General features: G+C 39.2%; 1 pseudogene; it reads left to right on the top strand.

The window, feature by feature from the left end:
- The first annotated feature begins 16,143 nt into the window (after positions 1-16,143).
- On the top strand, positions 16,144-19,875 carry LOC147603299 (pentatricopeptide repeat-containing protein At2g01510, mitochondrial pseudogene; annotated as a pseudogene).
- The last annotated feature ends 3,446 nt before the right edge of the window (positions 19,876-23,321 follow it).

Raw genomic sequence — 23,321 nt, 5'->3', positions numbered from 1 at the left:
TTTTCAGAGGATGAATACTCTCACACATCACAACAGCTTGCTGCTGCACCACAAGGAAAGCCACTTCCAAAGTGGGCACAACAGCTCTTTGATGAGTGTAATCCAGTACCTGAGAAGCCAGAATCTTCAATAGATGGACCACATAGATCAAGGAGAATAGAGGAGCAGAGAAGAGCATCTGATCTCATTGTCAATATGACCTTGATGGTTAAGATAATGGGAACAATGAAGGATCCAGCCACCTTGGATGAATCCTTAGCAAATCCAAAGTGGAAGGCTGTGATGCAGTCTAAGTATGACAGCATCATAAAGAACAACTCCTGGGAGCTAGTTGACCGACCACCACCAAACAGAAAGGTAATTGGTACCAAATGGGTTTGGAAAGCTAAGTATAAGGCTGATGGCTCACTTGAAAAATATAAATCTAGGTTGGTTGTACAGGGATTTGCATAGGTAGAGGGTTTGACTTTGATGAAACCTTTGCTCCCACAACTCGTATGACAACTATCAGGGCGGTACTTACCTTGGCTGCTCACAAAAAGTAGCCAGTCTTTCACATGGATGTCAAATCAACATTTCTAAACGACCATCTCAAGGAGGAGGTATATGTAGCTCAATCACCAGGTTTTGAGATGCCCGGATCAGAAAACAAAGTTTGAAGAAGGCATTGTATAGGCTGAAACAGGCCCCAAGGGCATGGTATCACAGGATAGACCAATTTTTCAAAAAGATTGGGTTTATAAGAAGTGCTTCTAATGCTAACTTGTATGTTCTAAAAAGGCATGGCAAGATTGTTTTGGTTATCTTGTATGTAGATGACTTAAACATTTCAGGTGACAATGAAGAGATGATCCATAAGACAATGGATATGCTGAGCCATGAGTTTGAGATGACAGACTTGGGTCTTATGCATTTCTGTTTGGGGATTGAGTTCTGGCAAGAGTCAGGTAAAATCTTTCTTCATTTCGCAACAGAAGTATGCTTGGGAGATTCTCAAAGCATTTGGGATGACAAACTGCAAGCCTATGTCTACACCAATGGAAGTGAACATGAAGCTTTCTGCAAAGGATTCTTCATCACTTGTTGACATCAAGAAGTACAGGAAGTTGGTGGGGAGTTTGATTTTTCTCACTAACACTAGACCTGATATTAGCTTCACAGTTGGTGTGTTGAGTAGGTTTTCCAACAAGCCACAAGAGAGTCATTGGAAGGAAAGGATGAGGGTACTTAGGTACATAAAAGATACTCTTATATGTATGGCATCACTTACAGCATGGGTGACACTTTGACGACAGGTTATTGGGACTCAGATTGGGCAAGAGATTGTGATTCTAGAAAATTAGTTTCTGGATATTGTTTTTTGCTTGGTTGTTCCGGTGCTCTCTTGGACCAGTAAAAAGCAACCTAGAGTGGCACTTTCTTCCACAGAGGCCGAGTATAAGGTAGCTTGCTTTGCTGCATGTGAGGTAGTATGATTTGTGAACAAGAACTTTCTAAAGATTGGATAATCCTAGTGCTTTCGAATTCTTAGCATTCTTAGGCAATGGGTTTACTCCTTGAATAATGTAAAGACATTCAAATAAATTATATATGTTTGTCTTTTCCCCTATTTTCATGAGAGAATAATATTTTTTAATCATAAGAATTCTCAACAAAGATGGATCTAGATGTAAGAAAACTATTTACCTAGTTGTCATGTCTTATTGGGATTGATGAATGCTAGGATAGAATTGCATTCATCTATAAAAGGTTATCTATCTAGCCATAGAACGAATTATGAAAGATTATCCATCGAGTTATGAAAAATTATCCATCTATCTGTTCTCTGGCTAGTTTTCGTCTAGCCAAAGAATGAGTTATGAAGAACATACATGATATCCTTTTCTATTCTAAACGATGTTTTTTGTAGAAAGCTTGAAGAGATAGAGCATTGAACAAATTTGTCCTTTATGTAGGCTTAAGATCTCAAGCCTATGTCCGAGAGAACCTTGTTCTTGTGAGACGATTATGGATAATATAAGGTTAATGTAGAAGTATTTCATACAGGGAGATGAACCCCTATCCTTAGGAGAGTTTATTTGAAGGCTAAATTCCTTGAGCTTATACCTCACACATCATATATAATGACCATGGAAGCGAGCTAACATCATTTGGAAGTCATGCTAGAGATTAACAAGGTAAAAAGATCAAGAATTTCAGATTGGATAGTAAATTAAAGAATCAGGTTAGTAAATGATTTATAAATGGATGCAAGCTCCTTCTATGGCTTAAAACCGGACAAAACCAGACTGTAACCCATACTTATGAGGTGGATAGCTTTTGTGCATCTAACTTTGGATATACAGATATGGTAGAGTGATATTATTTAGAGTTCAAGGAATATTACTTTTGGCCAACCATATCATCTTTTCTTATGGTCATGAAACCAACAAGAAATTTGTTGTCGAAATAAGTTTGGATCATCGATCCTTTTATGCATCAAACCTTAGCTTGTCAATGATGATGGAGAAATTAGAATTAGTAGAAGAATATAAAATTTTTGGTAGCACCCCATTACCCTTAAATGAGTACATTGCCAAACTTCATCATGCCTTGTTGTATTTACCACAGGAAAAGTTTGTAATTATTGGATACTACCACCTCCCTTGAAGACTACTTTGAATCTCCAAGAGAGAATCTCTGATGATGTAATAAATTTGATGAATATAATAAAATTTTTACTTTTCTACGTGTTCTTATTGAATGAAGTTTAAAATTTAAAGAGACGCCATAAGCTATGATCCGTGTTAGCATGCTAATTCTCCTTACTTGAATAAGAACCATGAATCATGCCAACTACAACTAGATGATAACTAGGCACTTAATTATGATGTACAAGAGGCCCTATATAAAGCACAACCTATTCAAGGGTGAGGGAAGGAACTTCCTCGAAGAGATATTGGAGTCCTGGAACCTCGGAGAGACTGTGAAGTTCTAAATTGAGTCCGTGGATGAGTACTTCAAGGTAGCAGGCTATAATGAGCGAAGTAAGATGGCCCATACAATTGAAAGTCACCGGAGTAGTCAAAGTAGGATGGAAGAACTATTGTGACCAATAGTTTGGATCAAAGTGACAAGTCATGGGATGACGCGAGGGATTATATTCGTGATTGATTCTATCCATGCGGTTTCCAAGGGGATGAGCATTTTTTGAGTGAAAACGTCCGAGCGTTCAAGCATCAAACAATGGCTATTTTAAAAAATCACCATCTATTTTTCTATTTTCTTTGAGAAACATATAATTATATCTTAAAATCAAAAAAAGATACACATATATTTAGTGTCCAATTAAGAAGATCATTGAACTGTTAAATTTTATTTTAAAGAAGATTATCACTATAATATATGGCTAAGAAAAATAACAAAATATGTATCCATTAAATGATTATATACTATTGGAGGAAGCTGTCAATTGTCCCAAGGATGCAAGAACTACATAAAATCTATTCTCTAACATACTTCCTTTCAAAACATCAATACTAAATAGTACATAAATATATAAGTCAATAACCCTAAATTTGGGCATTATAGTCACATTGATAACTCAAAAAGCAACATCCTAATACATAGAAGAAAAGGCTTGAAATATAAAGAGAATGTTGGGGAGAGAGAGAGCTTGAGTTCCTTGCAAGTAAACACACACACACAAGAGAGAGAAAGAGACAAGAGAGAGATAGATGGCAGAATTTTCTTCTATCTTCTTCTCTTCTCTACAACCATATAACTAAAAGATAAGAGCACATACATAAAGGGAAAATACTCTCCTACAATAGCATACAAATGGTCGGTCCATGTAGTGTGAACCCACCTATATAAACTAACGCTATAACTATGCAATAACTCTAGTACTCCAAAGTGGCTATCACAGAGCGTGTCAACCACTGGCGGCATATTAACCATAATCTCACCAACCATGCCAATGGTATAAGTGTGAAAGCTATCACCCAGGTGGGTCATCAGTGTCTGTCCGTAGCACTAGTTGAGCTCGATATCTCAACACTTCCCCTTGCGCTCAACTCCACACACTGCAAAACCTGTGGAGCTTCTATGTGCCCAATTCCTTCGTGAAGATGTCGGCAGGCACCTGATCCTCTGTGCTGACATATACTAGATTCACATCACCTGCTAAAACCTTCTCCCTCACAAAGTGATAGTGCACCTCAATGTGCTTTATTATAGTAGGTATACTGGGTTACTGGCCAACTGTATGCTACTTATGTTATCACAATTAATGACAACTGCCCTATCCACTTGCTCACCCATATCACCAAATAGCTTCTGAAACCAAGCTATCTCACAAGATGCCATAGCAGTACCCCTGTACTCTGCATCTATACTCGACAAGGCAACTGTTGTGGCTGCTTCTTACTGCTCCAACTCACAACAACACTCCCAAATGAGAACATAAAACCACTCGTAGAGATCTCCTGTCTACAACACTACCATCCCAATCAGCATATATGTACCCATGTAGTTGTATCTTTATACTAGCCTCATAGAAAAGTGTCCATAATCAACTGTAGATTTTATGTACCTGAGAATCCATCTAGCCACATCCAAGTGTGGCTTCCTAGGGGCCTGCATAAATTGACTCAAAATTCCAACAGCATAGCTCAAGTCTGGTCTAATAACGGTCATGTAGATCAAGCTACCCACTATGCACTAGTACGTAGTGGAGTTCTCCAAAAGCTCACCTATATCTGTGCGAAAAGATTTGTGTTATGATCCAATGGCACTGAAATAGGCTTACAGCCTTTCATACCATACTTGGACAACATGGCCAAGCCATATTGCCTCTGCAACATAAATAACAAAATGCCATGAGGTTAACTTGCCACCTCTATGCCCAAGAAATACCGTAGCTCACCCAAATCCTTCATCTCAAACTTTTGCTTCAAAAGCCTCCTTACATAAGCGCACCATACCGTTATGGATATGGCACGCTCCATGCTCTTTGCAATAAAGTTGCTTGAATGCCTTTGGTCAGAAGAGGTAAACACTCTGGTGTACCTTCTAAAATGGTGCCCTATAGTTGTTGTCCCTCATCACAAGACCCTGTTTGAGGCATTTTATGGTGTGGCGAGAAACCGATTGTTTCCCATCTCTGAGTCTTTTAGTGTTGTGCTTACACACACAGTCCAAATGACATGAGAGGCAAGCTGAGCCATTTTGTGGGCTACTCTTCTGAATCAAAGTCATACAAAGTTTTTGATCCTAGATGGAACAAAGTCTTCGTTTGTCGAGACATTATCTTTGATGAGAGGACTTACTTCACCTTTAATTGCCCATACCACTCAAACAAGAATCTACGACTGTGCCACATGAACCCAATCAATCGATTCTTACCCCTCCACTTGAGTAGCCTTCCTCCTCCCAAGGACCCTTTACCCCGCTAGTACCAACATACAATGCGGGATTTATGCATTCTTCCCAACGATATCCCCTTGGACACGGTCCTCATCATTCCACCAAGCTCAATCCTCGTGCCTCATTTGCCTCTGTGTTTTCAGCAGACTATGCGGTGCATGATGATGAGATAAAATCGTGGAAAAAGGCAATCAAATAGCCCGCTTGGAACCAGGCTATGGAATAAGAACTTGAAAGAATTGACCATAATGGCTTGTGGATCACCCTCATTCATAAGAAGGTCATTGGAATTAAATAGATATTTTGTATCAAATTTAAGTGCGATGGTACCTTGGACATGTACAAAGCTCGGCTTGTAGTGCAAAGTTTTTGCCAAAAAGAAGGCATTGACTTCGATGAGACCTTCGCACACCTACAACTCGAATGACAACCATCTATCTCTTACTCAATGTGACAACACATCACAACTGGCCAATCTACCAGATGGATGTCAAGAGTGCCTTCCTAAATGGCATTCTCGAGGAGGAAGTCTATGTTGACCAACCTCTGGGCTTCCCACTCCCCGAGAATGAGGACAAAGTCTTTCGCTTGCATAAAGCTCTTTACACGCTTAAGCAAGCCCCTCGAGCATGGTATCATCACATCAAAAAATTTCTTTGCAGCCAAGGTTTTCAACCATGCCACTGTGATCCCAATATATATATATATCCATACAAACCAAGGGATGGTGTGCTACCTAGTGTTGTATGTCGATGATCTCATCATATCTAGTTCAAATCAAGCCAAAGTGGTTGATATCATGGCACAATTGAGACAAATGTTTGAGATGATTAATCTCGGTCTTCTCTCGTATTTCCTTGACATGGAGGTGGTCTAGCATCCTGATGGTATTTTTGTGTCACAACAAAAGTATTGTCTACAACTCATTAATTCCTATTTTCTTGATGGTGCTTTCCTTGTGTGGCAACCCCATTGGATCCAACCATCAAACTTACAAAGGAAGCGGATTCACTACCACATGAAGAGCGAGCCTCCCGCCAAGTGGTTTTAGGAAACTCATATAGCTCACTAACTCTAGACCTGACATTTCCTATTGCACATCCATATTAAGCCATGATATAGGCTACTTCTTGCTAAGCCATGATATAGGCTACTTCTTGCTAAGCCATGATATACATGAATCACCAAGGCAAAAGCAAAACCCACTAGCGGACACTCACGTGTCATAACATCCAGCCCAATCTGAAGCACTAAAAGCATGCAGCTGTGACTTACCCCCTTTTGGATAAAATAATCCAAAATACTGAGTGCCATGTAAATAGTGGAAAACCCACTTAACAGCCTGCCAAATGCTTCGTGCCTGGGCTATGCATAAATATTCTCAACTGTGAGACCGCATACTGTATATCTGGCCTCGTGTTGCATATATAAAGAAGGGATCCAACAACCTGTTAATAAAAACTAGCATCAAAAGAGTCTCTTGCATCTTGAAGACTAAGTCGAGTACCTGTCTCCATTGGTGTAGCCATAGGTTTACAACCTTCAAGATTAAACCTCTTCATAATAGCTTCTGTATATATTTAGACTGTAGCATAGCAATGCCATCATCACGCTGCATAAATTGAATCCCCAAATTTGACATCTCAAAGGATGACTGCAAATCAGCCTTAAAGGTTGAAATCTGATCTATATCGGGTCTCGTGTGAGCAACATGTCATCAACGTATAAAACAATGACCAAAAATATGTCCTTACTCCTCTTCACATAGAGGGTACTCTCTGTTGGACTATTGCAAAAATCATTTGCAACCAAGTATGTATGAATCTTCTCATACCATGCTCTAGGAGCGTGCTTAAGGCCATAAAGAGCCTTTTTCAACCTGTATACTTTAGACTCATCTCCTTTCACAGCAAAACTAGGAGGCTGTGATACATATACCTCATCATGTAAATCACCATTTAAGATGTACATTCCACCCATGATGTGCTGCCAAAGCAATGAGACACCTAATGGTAGTCATATGAGATGTGGGTGCAAAGGTCTCATCATAATCAATGCTGGGTACACCCCTTTGCAAAAAGTTTGGCCTTGTAAGCAATCAATGCTATCATCTGCTTTGCGTTTTAACTTGTAAACCCACTTAGTACCAATGGCCTTCTTGCCATGAGGTAGATCTGTCAAATACCAAGTGTCATTCTTGAGTATAGAGTTATACTCATCCTGCATAGCATGCATCCAATGATAATCATTCTATGCTTCCTCAATGGAAACAGGTTCCTCCTCATTACATAAAGTAGAAATGAGAACATGATCCACATGAGAATAATCTACATGATAAGAACCTGCACAAGTTTTGCTAGGTAAAGGACCTGCCAACTTGCTATCCCACCATCAATGTCTGCACAAGCCATTTCGGCATACGCCTAGATTCTTCTATGGCTGCTCTCTCCTTATCCAGTATATCCTCAATAATTGCCTCATCAAAGGCTGATTTGCAGATTTATTTTCCACCTGCAAAGGCTGAATTTCAGCACTTGGTTGAGCATTAAATTGCTCTACATATGGCTGCCCTCCAAACAAAGGTAGGAGCGAATCAAACATGTCTTGTGAGCATACATTCTGCTGTTTTTTACATGAAATCATGGGCTGAAGTGAGTTTTCGACAAAAACATCATCTCGACTTACCAAAAACTGCTTTGAGGCCGGATGAGTCTATATCCCTTGCTTTCTAAACTGTATCCCATAAATATGCATTTAAGTGCCTTATCATCAAGCTTACTGCGTTGTTGCTCAAGCACAAGAGCATAAGCAAGACAACCAAAAACACGCAAATGAGCCACAGAAGGCCTCCTACCATGCCAAGCTTCATAATGAGTTTTAGACTGCAAGGCCTTGGTAGGACATTTGTTCAACACATAGTTTACGCACATAGTTGCCTCTAACCAAAAACCATGAGGTAAATCTTGGGCTTTCACCATACATCTTGCCATCTCCACCATGAGAGACCTGTTCTTCTTCTCAGCCACACCATTTTGTTGAGGTGTGTATGGCACTATACATTGATGCCTTATGCCTTTTTTAGCCATATACGCATGAAATTCCTTGGACATATACTTCCCCTCTTGATTTGAATGAAGGGTGCCAACTTCACATTCACATACATTTTCAGCCATGGATATGAAGTTCTTAAAGCACATAAAAACCTCTGACTTTTGCTTTAATGGATACACCCAGCTATATCTGGAGTAATCATCAATAAAAGTTTGATGTATCTCGTACTATGTAAGATTCCTCCCCAGCCTCTCAAGATATCCAGCATCTTCCCCTGTAATCAATCCCCTCTTCAGAAATATAAAAGATCTTGTCTCTGCCTATTTTGACATAGAGAGAGAAAATATTCTAGAGAGAGAATATTCAGATTTTGAATATTTTTAGATAGAAAAATTTCTCATATTATTAAAATGAATTCTCCTGAAACAGAAATTCAAAAAGAACTTTCCAATGTGTAATTGGAATTTATTGGAAATGGGTATAAAGGACCTTAGCCTAAGGGTCTAGATTTTTAGAAATTTTTGGATTATGGTCCAATTAAGGTTCCTATGGGCCAATAGCATCAATCCATGTGTAGGGAGGAGATAAATCTAATTTGTAAAAGAAGATATCCAAAAATGAGTAAATGCTCACATAAGATGAAGAGTTGACTATGTACAAGGTTTATTAGTAAGAAACTATGTACAAGGTTTATTAGTAAGAAACTATGAGCAATATCAAAAATATGAGATATTTTGGGTATCCAAAAATGAGTAAATGCTCACATAAGATGAAGAGTTGAAAATGTATAAGGTTTATTAGTAAAAAACTATGAGCAATATTAAAAATATGAGATATTTTGGGTATCCAAAAATGAGTAAATGCTCACACAAGATGAAGAGTTGAAAATGTACAAGGTTTATTAGTAAAAAACTATGAGCAATATTAAAAATATGAGATATTTTGGGTATCCAAAAATGAGTAAATGCTCACACAAGATGAAGAGTTGAAAATGTACAAGGTTTATTAGTAAAAAACTATGAGCAATATTAAAAATATGAGATATTTTGGGTATAATGATTCCATTTTGACACATATGTAAGGAAGGGGAGTCCATTAAAGGAGGTGCATATTTCACATGCTTGAATGAGTTTTAAACTAAAAAATAATGTGATATTTTTATCTCTCCTCTCTCTTGAACCAAACCAAATCAAAATGAAACCAAACCGAATCAAAAAGTAACCAAACTGAATCAAAAAGTAACCAAACTAGGTTCAAATCTAGTCCAAATTCAACCAAACTGAATTTGGAAAATTCTAGAATTCAGTTAGCTTTGGTTAGAGCTTCCCTCTCCTATAAATAGAACATAGTCCTTTGAAAAAAATAGAAGAATTTTACTATACTAGAGTTATGCTGAAATAATGCTAATTTCTACTATTCTCTAAAATTCTCTCCAAATTGAAGAAATTGGAGCTTCCCTCTTTCTTCAATCCCCATTGGTGGCTCCATCAACATACTTAACTAATTGATTGGTTGGGGGCCTCTACATTGAACAAAGAATCAAGCAATTTGTAAGGTAAATGGTGAATTTTGATCTTTTCTATAATTTCTCAATGCTTCTCTCTTCTCAACCCCTCTCAAGCTTGAGAAGCTTAATTGGAATGGTTTTTGAATGCTATTGAAGTTAATGAATGGTAGTGAAGAGTTACATAATTTGATGAATGCTATTGAAGTTAATTGATTAATGATAGTTAAGAATTACATAAATTTCCATTTATGCTTAATTCAAATGGTTTTTATGTAATTTCTCTCTCTCACTCAAGAAATGGTCATACTCATGACCCATTCTCAATCCAAATGAAGCTTTTCATAAAGCTTTTCCTTAATCCAAGATTAATCTATGTTTGAGGCTAAATTAATGGCTTTTTTCTATGCTTTTAGTTTATGTATTTCATGAATATTGATGATTCAATCCATTATGGATTAATGATCCAATTAGGGATCATTCTAATTAATTCCTTAATGATAAGATTTATCCCTTAGAAAAATTGAGATTTATCAGTCATAGCAGCGGAGCTATGGCAAAATTTTTATAAAAATTACGCATAAAATAATTTCATTCAAAGCATGAAAAGAGGACTTCCTACCATATTCTAGGAATTATCATCCTAGATTAATTGAAAGATATTCATTGTAATCCTAGAGAAATTGATTTTTATATTATGCATAATTGATTTTCATGCACAGAGGTATGCATAAAAGATTATTATTTTAACATAAAAGTGTTACTTTTATCATAATTAGATTTCATGCATAGAGGTATGCATAAAAGATTATTATTTTAATATAAAAGTGTTACTTTTATCATATTTGAATTTCATGCATAGAGGTATGCATAAAAGATGATTATTTTATTATAAAAATGTTACTTTTATCATATTTGAATTTCATGCATAGAGGTATGCAAGCATAAAAGATGATTATTTTATTATAAAAGTGTTACTTTTATCATATTTGAATTTCATGCATAGAGGTATGCATAAAAGATGATTATTTTATTATAAAAGTGTTACTTTTATCATATTTGAATTTCATGCATAGAGGTATGCATAAAAGATGATTATTTTATGATAAAAGTGTTACTTTCATCGTATTTGAATTTCATGCATAGAGGTATGCATAAAAGATGATTATTTTATTATAAAAGTGTGACTTTTATCATAGTTGAATTTCATGCATATCATATTTAAATTTCATGCATAGAGGTATGCATAAAAGATGATTATTTTATTATAAAAGTGTGACTTTTATCATAATTGAATTTCATGCATAGAGGTATGCATAAAAGTTGATTATTTTATTATAAAAGTGTGACTTTTATCATATTGAATTTCATGCATAGAGGTATGCATAAAAGTCGATTATTTTATTGTAAAAGTGTTACTTTTATCATATTGGATTTCATGCATAGAGGTATGCATAAAAGATATTCTTTTTATACTAAAAGTGTGATTTTTCATTAAATGGATTTTATGCATAACTTAGATGCATAAGAGAAATTCTTTTATTCTAAAAGTGTAATTCCTACCAAATTGAATTTATGCATAGGAAGATGCATAAAAGATTGATTCAAAAGTGTCATTCTCATCTAAATTGAATTTATGCATAGGAAGATGCATAAAAGATTGAATTCTAATTCAAAAGTGTCATTTTCATTTAAAATGAATTTATGCATAGGAAGATGCATAAAAGATTGATTTTTACTTCGAAAGTATTAATCTCCTTAAATGGAATTTATGCATAAATAAATATGTAAAGAAATCTTATATTAAATATAAGAATTCTCTTGTATTCTATAAATAGATATGAGATGTGATAGGATGTGATAAGAGGTGTATAAGATGTGATAAGAGGTGATAAGATGAATTAAGATGTGATAAGATGCTTATGAAATAAGTTAGCAGGTGATAAGATGAATTAAGATGTGATAAGATGTGTATGAGATGAGGTAAGAAGTATATGTGATAGGATAAGATGTATATGGGTTGTGATAGGGCAAGAATGGATGTGATGTAAAAGATTAGATGTGAAGGCATATGGGGTTATATGAATGGGAATGTGAAAATGGATGTATGTATGTGGATGTGTGAATGTGGAGATGGGAGTGTGGATGTATGAATGTGAAAATGGATATATGCATGAAGATGTATATGCGTAGATGTGAATGTGGATGTGGATGTATGAATGAATGTGGATATGGATATAGATACGGATGTGGATGTATGTATGTGGATGTGGATGTATGAATGAGGATGTGAAAATGGATGTATGCATGTAGATGTGTATGTATGAATGTGAATGTGGATGTGGATATGGATGTATGGATGTAGATACGGATGTGGATGTATGTATGTGGATGTGGATGTATGAATGAGGATGTGAAAATGGATGTATGCATGTAGATGTGGATGTATGGATGTGAATGTGGATGTGGATGTGGATGTATGGAGGTGGATATGGATGTGCATGTATGAATGCGGATATGGGATTGGATGTATGATGGGGATGTACGAACATGGATGTGTATGTAGAATAATGAATGTGAATGTGTATGTGAAATAATGTATCGTCGATATGAGTGAATGGATGAGGATGAGTACACATATAAATGGAATATGGAATAAGTAATGTGGATTGATGTGAGGGATAATGTGGAAAAATGAGAGTTAATATAGAAACTGTATTTATAAACTGTTTGTAAATAGCTGTTTTATGTCAAGAATGCTGGGGAAGCATTTTGACCGTCTTGTGATTAAGTCGTGGTGGAGACCTAACTGATAAAGTTACAACTGTTGAGAAACGGAGAGTCAATGGAGGACGTCTCGCGTAGCAAAGTCGGCCGAGGTCTTGATCAGCCTCGGTTCGATTAAAATGGTGAGCTTCCGGTACGGTGGATGAGGGACCAAGGAAGCGGCCTATGAGTGAAGCGCTAGGTCACCTGCGAAGGATCCTAGAGGGTGCTGACCATACGGTGCTCGGGCTCTGAGAACGAAGAGTCAATGGAGGACGTCTCGCGTAACAAAGTCGGCCGAGGTCTTGACCAGCCTCGGTTCGATTAAAATGGTGAGCTTCCGGTACGGTGGATGAGGGACCAAGGAAACGGCCTATGAGTGAAGCGCTAGGTCACCTGTGAAGGATCCTAGAGGGTGCTGACCATACGGTGCTCGGGCTCTGGTCGCCTAGGATACCCACACGTGCGTCGAGGAAGATATTGGAACAAGGAGTAAGAGTTGTTTTCTGAAACCGGGCATGGATCTGATTGATTGACCTTGCTGGTCTTCAATGGATGAGTCCATGGCTCTTTATATGGATCTGTTGGTTGATCTTGCTGATCTTCAACGGAGAGTCCATCTTGATAAGTGATTATTTTGCCGAGTATAATGGGCTAGGAACTATTGAAAAGGCCCCTGAGTGGACAGGTGGTGAGCATTCTGGTTGCCAATGATGCCATAGATACTCTGATGAAGGAATGATGGGAAGTTAAGAATCAACTGGATAATTTGGAAGATTGTGATCAGTGATACTATGGTTCATTAAAGGATTGTTTTAAAACTGGTTGAATCTGTGAAAAAGGCAATTTCATATTGGGTGTGTAAGTGGTGTGACTAGTTTTATTTTTGCATGAACATCCGGCTAGGGGGCCTGGGAACTCTTTTCCCATCACTACAGTGGTTGGGCGGTTGGCTAATCCATGGGACTGGATGGGGTTAGGCTGGACTGATGGATCCGTAAATCGAGATTCAATTTTTGTTACTACGATAGATAAAGTAAATCCCGGATAGTAATTGTTCTATGGATAGGAATCAACGGCTGTGCCTCTTGATGGGAAAAAAAGCGTTGATCCCAATGATCCAAGTGCAAGTTTCTTCTTTGATCTGACCGAGTATTTTTATAGGTGCAGTCGGATCAGTTTGATCACTAATGGTCTTCACTACGTTAGAGTAAAAAGTTATCCTGGAGGAATCGCCCGTGCTTTCCGAATAAGGGAAGTTTTTCCGGTTTCAGTTTTGGAAAAACCGATGGATTGGTCTTTTGTCCGGATATCCGTGGTGGACGAGGCCCCGAGTGTGGGACCCTGCCTCGCGCATGAAGTGCTACTTCTGCTGCTAGTACCCCGAATCCGTTGCGCGGTGGGAACAGGGATCTCATATGCTAGGGATCTTGAGGGTGTGGAGATCCGTGGTGTTTTGGAGCGTAGCGTTACTTTCATTGCAGGGTATTTGGAGTTGTTTTGTCATCCTGGTGGTGTTTGCCTTGAGTTGGGCTGTGACACAACTCCTCTACTTAAGGCATGTTTGAGGTCAGGTTGTTTATGCGCTTCGATGGACTCTGACAAGGGTCTTCTGTCTTCATACGTACAACCATTGCTTCTACCTAGGAGGCAAGGAGGCCAGGGGGACGCTAGCAGTTCACATGATTAGGATGATAATATCGATGAGCGTGTGGGACAAAATCCATATGATTAGTGAGCATCTAGACCTTATTCAGTGCTACATTGATGACTATTTATTTGGCTTTGTTTTTTGATGCACTTGGGACTACTGTCACTCTATTTTGTTATGGATTTAGCGGTGTTTGACATTAGGTCAATGTTGAGGATCCTAGTTTGTTATTTTGGTTACCTTCATATATATGTTTAAAGACATGAACATTCAAGTTTGATCTACAATACAGAGATATAGTGAAACATGTGAATTTGCAAAAACTAAACAATTTTTATTCTTTATTTTTTATCCAAAGTATTCTGCCAGAGTATGCCGAAGCAATGGCAAGAACCATGGCTGGAGATGCACGTTTTGAGAAGGACCATGTAGATCGACGTCACACTCGCCATGCTTTTCTAGACGATAAGTGTGACTCAACTTGATTTGTTTTGGTGTATGTGGTGGACAATGCAACACATGGTTTTTGTGTTAGCTTACGAGCCATGATTGGCGAGTTTGTTTTGGTTGGTCTTGTTTAATGCATATATTGTTGGGTATTATTTCGTGTAATCAAAAAATTATAGCTGGAGTGGTGTTTCAATTGGCCTTTTCACTTTGTATTTTTTTTCAGTTGTAAAAGTTTATCGAGTAACTTCCAATTTTTTGGGGTTTGTTGCCAAGTTTCACTCTGTCCATCTTCACCAAGGTGTCCTAAGCCTCATTAGGTGTTTGTGCATCCTGAATATGCACAATTATAGAATCTGTCACACTAACACACTACTTCTTTAATAAACTTGCAATCTTCAACACAGCGATACCACACACTTGTTATATTATAACTATATATGGAATAGTCACATCTACCAACAACTTGCAAATCACAAATTCTCTACATAGACTATTTTGTAATTAAATTTATGCTGTAACTTTGCATTGAACTAGAGATTGGGCATATATAGTCAAAATTGACACTTTCACAGAGTGCTTACGGAACACTTGTAGAGCCAAAATGGGGCTCGTCGAAATGTGTCCAAATTAGGTAGAAAGACGTAAAATTTCACTTTATTATTGCACACAATAGGGTCTTCTTCCTTCACCAAGGATAAGACAGTGACTTCCCCATCTGCTTTTGTAGCTCTCACAACTACCAAAGGTGTTGTTCCAAAATCAAAGAGAGAAAGAGATCGAAATACCCTTATACTCATGTGCCGCTTTTTTTGCTTGCCTCCCTAGCTCTCACACAAATCGAAGCTCTGGTACCATAAAGAGAATGTGAGGGAGAGAGAGAGCTTGAGTTCTTTAGAAGCAAACACACACACACACACACACATACACAAGAGAGAGCAAGACACAAGAGAGAGATGGATGGCTTTATTTTCTTTATCTTTTTTTAGATCTTTTGTGTTCGTGTGTGTGTGTGCTTCTATGCAATCGTCAACAGCCATAAACTAAAGAGATAAGAGTACAAACTATAAAGGAAAGTAGTCTCCTACTACATACAATGGTAAATCCATAGTGTGAACCCGACTATATGAGCTGGCGCTATAACTATACTATACTCTAATAATTCAAATGTGGGTGTCACAGAGCCTGCCATCCGTTGGCGGTATATCAACCAAAATCTTACCAAGTGTGCCAAGTGTGACAAAAGTGCGGAAACTATCACTCAAAGGGGTCAACACTTAAGCTCGAAGTCTCAGCTTTGTTTTTGTTTTTCGAGACTAGCATGCTCAAGCGTTCATATCGAAGTTCAAGCTCTCGAGGGAAAAAGCTGTATGAAATTTGAACTGTGCTCACCATCCGCCATGGAAACACTTCTCTTTTATGGAACATGAGTGGTCAAGGGCTGGCAATGGAGTCATCAGAAGCGCAAGTTGCAAGCACTTCCATGCCCTCCCCTGCGCAGAAGAGTCGCCGAAGTCTCAGCATTCATATCGAAGTTCAAGCTTCAAACCTCTCGAGGGAAAAAGCTGCTATGAAATTTGAACTGTGCTCACCATCCGCCATGGAAACACTTCTCTTTTATGGAACATGAGGTGGTCAAGGGCTGGCAATGGAGTCATCAGAAGCGCAAGTTGCAAGCACTTCCATGCCCTCCCCTGTGCAGAAGAGTCGCCGCTGCTCAGGTACCCAGATCTCTCTACCTACAGCTCTCTTTTGAAAAGATGCATCAAAGCACAGGATCTTACACAGGGCAGGGGTTTACATGACCACCTTATCAGAAATGGGCTTGAGCAAAACCTTGTCATTATGAACTTTCTTATGGAATTGTACGGAAAGTGTGGGTCCGTGCAAGATGCCCTCCGTGGGTTTTCCATTATGCATGAAAAGAATGTGTTTTCTTGGACTATCATGATCACAGCATGTGTACAGCACGATCAAAGCATTCTAGCCCTTCAACTCTTCCTGCGAATGCAGCTCGAGGGAGTCATAGCAGACAGATTTACATATAGTACAATTCTGGGGGCTTTTACCAGTAATGAAAACCTCACAGGGTAAGCGCATCCATGCTTGCATTGTTGCCAGCGGGTTCTATGAGGGTGCTGTCATCTTGACAGCCCTCATCAACATGTATGGCAAATGTGGCAGCCCCAAAATTGCAAGGAGTGCGTTCGATGCCATGCATGTCCGGGATGCTATCTCATGGAACTCCATGATTGCATCATATGCACATCATGGGTATGCAAAGGAAGCTCTTCGGCTTTACCGACAAATGCAGCAGGATAGAGTGGCACCTACGGAGACTACCTTCACAGCAGTCCTCCGTGCATGTTCAAGTCCTGAGGCCCTAACAGATGGCAAGGACATCCATGCCAGCATTATGGATGGTGGGTTCGGATCAGATATGGTAAAAACAGCTCTTGTCAGTATGTATGGCAATTGTGGCTCTTTGGAAGAAGCACGGACTGTTTTTCATGAAATTCACCGGCATGATGTAGTTTCAGTGAATGCCATGATAGGGGCTTATGTACAGCATGAGTGTGGGAAGGATGCAATCCAACTCTATGGCCGAATGTGGAAGATGGGGTTCAAACCAACCAACGTCACCTACGTAAATGTTCTATCAGCATGCTCATTGCTGGGTGCTGCAGCAAAAGGCAAGGAGATCCATATGATAGTCCTTGAGAGTGGTTTTGAATCAGAGAGTGTTCTGGCAACAGCCCTTGTTAGCATGTATGGCAAGTCTGGGAATCTGGCTGATGCATGGGCAGTGTTCACTAGGGTTAATGTCCGGGATGGCATTGCTTGGAATGCCATGATAGCTGCATATGCACAGAACGGTGATGACAAGATGGCTTTACAACTTTTTAAACAAATGCAGCAAGATGGGGTGAAGCCAGACGATGTAACTTACCTTAGTGCTTTGTGTGCGTGCAGCCATACAGGCTTGCTAGACGATGCCCAGGACTACTTTGATTTGATGAAGAAAGATCATGGCATCGAACCAAATGCAAAGCATTATGCTTGCATAATTGACCTTTTTGGGCGGGCTGGTCTGGTCGAGGAGGCCGAAGATTTCATGAAGAAAATGCCGTTTGAACCAGACACTGTGGTTTTGACAGCATTTTCAGGTGCCTGTAGAGTTCGTGGTGATAGCACCCGGGGAAAATGGGCCACAGAACGAATCATCGACTTGGACCCAAAAATTGATGCACCTTACATAATGCTATCCCACTTTTATGCTGCTGAGGGAAGATGGAATGATGTTGCCAAAGTGAGGAGAAAAATGGAGCAGAATGTGAAGAAAAAAGCTGGCCGTAGTTGGATTGAAGTCGAGAACAACTTGCACGAGTTCGTCTCAGGAGATCAATCACACCCACGAACAAAGGAAATTTATGCTGAGCTTGCTAGTCTAAATGAAGAATTGAAAAGGGTGGGGTACGTTCCAGACACTAAAGTTGTCCTGCATGACATAGATGAGAAATCAAAGGAACATTTGTTGTGCTACCACAGTGAGAAGCTAGCTGTAGCATTTGGGCTTCTTACCATTCCACCTGGAAAACCTATTCGGGTTTTCAAGAACCTTCGAGTGTGTCCTGATTGCCATGCTGCTACTAAATTTATAAGCAAGATTGTGGAACGAGAGATAATTGTTCGAGATGCAAATCGCTTTCATCATTTTGTGGATGGAATCTGCTCTTGTGGTGACTACTGGTGATTTCAATGTGATTCAAAGAGAATGCACAGCTGATGTGGTTCAGTGTCCAAAACGTTCGAGAGAAAGCCATGTGACGATATTGGCAAGAAGCAGAGCTTAAAGTGCTCAGACACTGCAGAGGATCTTGTAGGTGACACCCTGGCTGAGGTAATCAAACGCATGACAAGGGGCATGAAGAGGCAAATCCTTAAAACCCTGTGCCAGGACCTTGATTTCGGCAATCCTTATCAGAAGGGCCAGTGGAGGCTGTTGCCAGAGTGGTAATGGAGATAAATAGACTTCCTTTGAGACGGGAAAGAGCCTTTGGCTACATTGTCGGATGGACACAGTTTCTGTGGCTTAAAGGTGCAAATTGAGTATTGGTAAGGTGCACAAGCTTTCTGGGGTTGCATAGGCAGGTGACCTACATCCCACATGCACGCACAAGCAAAGTGGCAAACCTCCATATTTTTAGACACTGGGGCTGGCCATAGACTTGGCATGGTATTTTTAGACACTGGGGCTGGCCATAGACTTGGTACCATGCCAAGTAGGATGCACGTGAGTGTAAGTTGTTAGACCGTACTCTTGGGTAGAAAGAGATCTTCTTGAAATACCTTGTCCTCGTGTTGCAGGGCCCACAAAATGATCTTGGGTGGACTTGGAAGCTGCATCAAAAACTTAGTCTCTTTTTTAGTATAATATGTCCAAATTGGGTGGTGTGGTTGGTTCGATCCATCTGCACTAGTCGTAGGGTGGCCAACATGGCCAACCTACGATACGACCAACCCTAGGTACTCGGATAACGGCTCGGCGGAACTTGCTAAGCGCTTTTATTGGTGCCGCGTGGATGCCTTTCCGCTGTCTGTGAGGCGGATAACGGCGCAATCTCATTGCGTTGTTTTATTGACTTTGCCACTTTGGCAGGGCGGATAAACCAGTTTTGGGCCACTTAGTTAGTTGAGGCTGTAAGGTTGGCCCGCCCGCCATTGCAGAAAGTTTCGGTTATAGAATGGCCGGTCTTTTTCACTTGCTTCTGATCAGGGACTACAGCCTGTGCCTGCTTTTTGTAAAGCCTGTTCCTGTTGGTCGAATGCCCGGTACTATATATAGACGGGTTTGGCAGCCTTGTGTCATATTGAAATCATTGAGTTTAAATCTATATTCATTGTGTTGTGTGTCTTTGCTAGTGCAGGACATCCTCAGTTTCAAAGTCTATGTAGATCGCCATCTAAGCTCCTTGCCAGAGTGCACGAGTGAGCAGACGCGATCAGTTTGTAATTTGGTTTGCAAACATTAATTCAGTATTATTCTCCATCTTTTTTGTGTCAAGTTATTGTGTTGTGGAAGATTCTGTTGTTTGTGTGAGAGCACAAGTCGATTTTCTTAAAGCACATTGCTAATTATGAGCTAGTGTAAAGCGACCTTAAAGTTAAGGATGCTCACCTATTATCTATATATGAGAGGATTAGGCACATTAGTGGCATTCCCAAGAGGATGGTGACTATAGGAATGACGAACTGGATTCTTCCTTGGTTTGACTCAAGCCTTACATGTGGATGGTGGGTCAGGTGGTGTGGAACATCAGGAAATCAAGCATGGTATTGGTCTAGGCTCAGGCTTGGGGGTTCTCTAGAGGGGAGCTATGGGTGGGTGGTGAGCTAGCCAATCCCTCTAGTTTGTTAGGCTTAAGTTGGTTGAGTGAGTGATCCTTGTTGAGCCTATTGGGTATATGTTTAAAACCCTAGTCTCCACTATGTTTGTTTCAAAACTTGATTCTTGAAGGTGGACAAAGGAAAGAGATTTGGCAAGTTTGGAGGTGTCAATCCATAGAAGGACCTCTATGTAAGAGGTAACATGAACACATGAGAGGTCATTTAGCATGCCTCTTAGTTGGAATGACAAGATTTTCTAATCATGCAACTCTCTTGCAATCAGCTTGCAGGGTGCCATTTTTTCTCCTACAAGCTATTCGACTTGATTTCATTAACAATATATATTTCCACTCCAACTCAACTCTGCTGGAATTTGTGCAACTTGCTTTTGAGGTTGCACATTCAAGTTTTTATGGTTCTACCTAAACATGCAACAATGCAGCCATCTGTGCATGTTGTCACTAATAATGGATAAGCCGTGAAGAATGCTGAGGATGAGTTTCTACAGATTATGTGGAGTATGGACCTCCTGATTGAAGATGTGGCAATCTTCAACAAATCTAGTAGTTAAAGTTAAGTTTGTGATAAAGAGATGAAAGGTCCTTGCCATGCTTCAAAGACCAAGTTTACATATATGTTTATTGTGGTTAAAAAAACTAGTGAGAGTTCACTAGAGATTCTTAGTGGACAGAGATCAATGCTCTTGTGAAGGCAATTCAGTCTACCCTTGATATGAGTTCATGGATTGGATTGGCAAAGCACTCAATCGATGCATTGTCCTATCACTTGAGAGTTATGCATGTTAAGACTCAACATTAAATAAAATAATAAAATAACTTTCTTTTCTTGATTCTCGATGACAAAAACTTAGATGTACCATGTCTCTGATTCTTAATGACAATTATTTATATGTACCATGTCTGTTTTTGAAGATCTAGGACATCTATGCAAGGTGTGGAGTTGATAGTGGGATTGCTTTCACATAGCAATTCATTTGGATGCACACATTTTGAGTCTTCTCTATGGCAAAATGAGGAGCAAAGTAACAACAAAAAGCTTGAAGAGGGATGGTAAGTGTATATAGCTAGATAGATAGGGGGTGACCTTGGCAACTTGAGACACCTAGAGGATGAGCTATTTGAGATATTGCACCAGTAGCTATGCATTTGGGAGGAGGACAACTCTTATGAAAGATATTGAGTTTCATCTTGTCATCATCATCATCTCGTGAGTGTCAAGACTCGAGAATGTAATCATTAGACTGTACAGATTATAGTGTACTTGAAGTTTTTTGTCTTCTTAATAAGAGAATCGTCTTGCCATCAAGGTTTTCTCAGAAGATTGCAACTCGGGTCCTTGTGATTGAAACTGGACCACATGTTCCTTCCTCATATAAGAAAAAGAAATTGGGTGTCTACTGTGCATAGTTGAAATGGTTAATGTTTTGCTATTGCAACCTCCATGTCATTGAGTAGAGGCAATTCTAAGAGAATGAAACTGCACGAAAGATCATAAGGTAAATGTACTTGATGCAAGAGAAATGACGAGTAATGTTGAGTTATTGTTGCAAACCAAAGCTATGAACAAATGGGTGTCTGCTCACCTGTGTGCTTTGGTAAGGAGCTTTGATAGCAATCTAGGTAGACTCTTGATAGAGAATGGCATGCTAACTAGGGTGCACAATGCAATGAAGATAGATCTCAATATATCCAAGGTATGATATGAATGAGAGGATCCACCATGATTGGGTCGAACAAGTTGAGACTAAGCATACCCCCAACTAGGTACATGAACCAACCTCGCAACAACCCAAGGACAACGTTTTCCACAAAGATCTTTGTGCATCCGTTGCCAAGTCTACATAAGCTATCTCCTAAACCGTCCACGGCCACACATGGCTAACATCGAGTGTCTAAACTAGGAAGTGTCAGGTGCTAAGAACAATGGATATAGGGAAGTGTCAAACTTACATGCATCCTACTTGGCATGGTACCAAGTCTACATAAGCTATTTCCTAGCCATCCACGGCCACACATGTCTACCATTGAGTGTCTAAAGTGGGAAGTGTCGGGCTCTTGGGTGCTTAGCACAATGGGAAAGAGATTGCTCAATCCGTAACAACAAATGGGGTGACAGAGGTGAGTATAACTCATCTTAGTACGTCATTCAGGATGAAGGAATGCTCTATTAGGTTGCATCAACTATATGGAGAAATGCCATCTGATGATTTATCTTTTGAGATTCTTGCTATAAGAAGGGGGAAGAAATGGTGTTCCATCTTGATATTCAATTCGGAGAGAAGTTTGTTGTTAGAGGTGATAGCTTATCAAAAGATGGGATGCAAGTTGTGGTCAGGAAAGATAAGGATCCACATGTGTGATTGCCACCAAGGAGTTCATTGAGGTCAGCATTTGAAATGGTGTTAGAAATTTAACAAGTTGAAGAGATTTCCTCTACATATGATGGGAATATTTTATTTTAGCTTCCATTCAAAGAGTCGTGTCAACGAGGAGAACGAATCAAGAGTAGATATGATGGACATGCCTGGATAGATAAGGTCACTAGTAACATTATAGCTTTTGATAGAGTTGTGAGAATTAGAAAATGTGGAGCAGTGTAAAAACTCTTTGTGCTCTCCTTTGGAACACACTAGTCTAGTGAATGAGAAGCATTGTCAGGGAAGGCTCTTAAGGATATTATGCGGGACATATATGAGTGTGGAAAAATTAGTGGCTCTTTAAAATGTATTTATTGTGGTTTCTCACCTAGGTGCATACAAGAATATCCTTGTCGACTTTATATTTGTTTTCCTAAGGTGAACAATGAAAAACAATAAAGTCAATAGGAATATCCTTATTGACTTTATATTTGTATTCCTAAGGTGACCAATGAAAAAAGAATCAATAGGTGTGTTTTCCTAGACCTTGTTGGAGATAGTGTTGCATAGGGAGTTGTTAAAGAAATAGGAGATAAGATAAGCAAACACACAAAACAAAAAGGTGAAATCTAATAACAAAAAACCAACTCTAGATTAAAAAAGGTGAAATCTAATTTCCTACTACCTCACTTAATCATCGAAATCAAACATCAAATTAGGCCTCCTATATT

This window comes from Cibotium barometz, chromosome 64 (genome assembly GCF_041138505.1).
Source record: "Cibotium barometz isolate CiBa-2024 chromosome 64, ASM4113850v1, whole genome shotgun sequence".
In the NCBI taxonomy this organism is placed as follows: domain Eukaryota; kingdom Viridiplantae; phylum Streptophyta; class Polypodiopsida; order Cyatheales; family Cibotiaceae; genus Cibotium; species Cibotium barometz.
Note: the sequence above shows the minus strand (reverse complement) of the source record. Positions and strands in the feature narration are given on the sequence as shown.